The sequence below is a fragment of the Oryctolagus cuniculus genome, chromosome X (assembly GCF_964237555.1).
Source record: "Oryctolagus cuniculus chromosome X, mOryCun1.1, whole genome shotgun sequence".
Taxonomy (NCBI): Eukaryota; Metazoa; Chordata; class Mammalia; order Lagomorpha; family Leporidae; genus Oryctolagus; species Oryctolagus cuniculus.
The window spans coordinates 115,726,113-115,728,818 of NC_091453.1; the positions used below are offsets into that span (position 1 = coordinate 115,726,113).

At 41.4% G+C, this 2,706-nt stretch overlaps 1 pseudogene; it reads right to left on the reverse strand.

The window, feature by feature from the left end:
* Positions 1-756: 756 nt before the first annotated feature.
* LOC100356399 (10 kDa heat shock protein, mitochondrial pseudogene) lies at positions 757-1,052 on the reverse strand (annotated as a pseudogene).
* Positions 1,053-2,706: the final 1,654 nt, after the last annotated feature.

Below are 2,706 nucleotides of genomic sequence, written 5' to 3' on the forward strand. Positions count from 1 at the left end.
TAGAAAGTAGAGCCTTGGCCGGCGCTGTGGCTCAATAGGCTAATCCACCACCTTGCGGCGCCGGCACACCAGGTTCTAGTCCCAGCTGGGGTGCCGGATTCTGTCCCATTTGCCCCTCTTCCAGGCCAGCTCTCTGCTGTGGCCCGAGAGTGCAGTGGAGGATGGCCCAAGTGCTTGGGCCCTGCACCCCATGGGAGACCAGGAGAAGCACCTGGCTCCTGCCTTCGGATCAGCGTGGTGTGCTGGCCGCAGCGGCCATTGGAGGGTGAACCAACAGCAAAAGGAAGACCTTTCTCTCTGTCTCTCTCTCACTGTCCACTCTGCCTGTCAAAAAAAAAAAAAAAAAAGTATAGCCTAGACTTAAATATAGGTACTCTTAAAACTGAGCAGTACCTTGAATACAGATGCTAGCTGCACTCTTCCATCTTCCCTCCCTTAACTTAAAGTGTCCTGATCCTGCTCTTATGATTGTTAACCAACCACTTACTAAAATTCACTCACTGAATTGAGGGAGTAATGCAGCTGGTCCTACAAAGTTTTATATATATATATATATGTGTGTGTGTGTGTTTGTGTGTGTATATATAATTTGTAAATGTTTACACCAGGACAGTGAAACCAAAGTTTAGAGACAATGGTGGCATTATTTTATGTAGCATTAGTTTATTATAAAAGAGAAGGAAATTATTTACATGAGGAAAGATTTCAGAACTTCAGTGGAATGGGAAGGTTCATGCGATACCGTTTAAACAGATTTCAATCTATGTATTTTCCAAGAATTTTACCATCTCTAAATAGAAAATAATCCTTGTCTTCTAGAACTATTTAATGCCTCTGTATTCTGGAAGAATAACTTTGTCTCCAACTTTCACACTAAATGGTTGAATCTCTGCACCCTTTCCTTTAGAGCCTGATCCAACAGCTACTACCATTGCTTTCAACACTTTTCCTTGAGATTTTTCAGGGAGCATAACGCCTCCTGTGGTTACCATTTCCGTGGCGCTCCTCTCAACCAAGAGTGGAAGAAACTTCCTAAATGCCTGTCCTGCCATGGCCCCAGAGCCAAGGTTTTAATCACTGGATTAGTCCATTTGCCTCTTCCATAGATAAAGTATTTGTGTTCAGTTTTGTCTCGAGGGGTTTCCTTTTGGGAAATTCCAAGTCTGGGACAGAACATAATCTGATCTTCACGTCTGCTATTTCTCCCCATCTCAAGTAATCCTGACACTCAGGGAACACCCTATACGTCTACACTGGGATTTATTCTTTTTCCTGAGTTTTAAACAATTAGCTCATGAGATGGAGGTGGAGTGGTCACCCTATTTGCCAATAGCTTCATTTATCTGCTCCTAAAAACAGATGAACTTGAGTGCTGTCCGGATATTTCCCTACTTCTTTTTTTTTTTTTTTTAAACTGTGTAATTTAAAAAATATTTATTTATTTGAAAGGCAGTGTTACAGAGAGGAAGAGACAGAGACATCTTCTATTCTCTGATTCACTCCTCAGATGGCAACAACTGGCTGAAGCCAGGAGCCTGGAACTCCTTCCGGGTTTCCCACGGGGAGGGCAGGGGCTCAGGCACTTGGGCCATCTTCTGCTGTTTCATCAGTCATATTAGCAGGGAGCTGGATTGAAGTGAAGGAGTAGGGACTGGAACCAGGGTCCATATGGGATACCTGCTGTGCCACAATGCCGATTCCACCCTACAACTTCTAAGTGGTGCTATTCTTATTACTTTCTCTCCCATAGTAATGCCATCCTCAGGAAAGAGCTGTCCCAGAAAAATGTTGGTGAGACTGAAGAGTATAACTGGCACTCCTCCCATTAGGATGGGTGACTCTAGACTCAACTCCATCTTCATCTTCAGCAATGGGGGTCCAACTACTTTCTCTGACTCTAGTGATTCCTCACAGTTTTCATTTAGTATTCTGGTGTCACAGCCCCCCTTACTTCAACGCGAGCACGCGCGCACACACACAAACACACACACACACACACACTTCTGCATCATCCCCAGGGCTGAGCTCAGGAGCGGGATACCCCGGCCCATTTAAGTTCTCCATCATGTCAGGAATTAGAAGGCCACCTTTAATTTCATTGTTACAAGCAGCTATTGAAAAAGGAAAAGAAACCTCAGTCTTTAGGAGAAAATTCTAAGTCACACAGGCAGAACCAATGACCTGAATATTTACTGTGTTTCTTTGGGACATACTTCAGGTTATGTTGTGACTGATGGTATATACTATAATCACAACACACACTGTTCCTTATCATCCCTAAAATATATTTGACATACAAGTCTATAATTTTGACATGTAAACTTTTTCAAATATGACTTCATATTTCAGATAGTCTTAATGACTTAAATTTCTGCTAGGCCCTACATTTCTACATTTTAATTACATTTTAGTGGTGAATAAAAATTAGCTCAATAAACATTCATAGAAAAATGAGTAAGAGAAAGACAGTCAATATGCAATATTTCACATCAATGTAAGTTCGCTCTCTCTCTGCCCTTCCATAAATTGGAGTAGTTAAAAAAAGAATTTTAACTTTCAGGGCTCTGTAGTCTAAAATTATAAGTAGTAATTTTAAAGAAATTTAACATACACACACACAAAAGTCTCTCCAAGCTTAGATTTTACGTGAAAAGTTTCAGTCTGTAACTGTATAAATCTAAATTTTAACCCTAGAACATAGGCTGT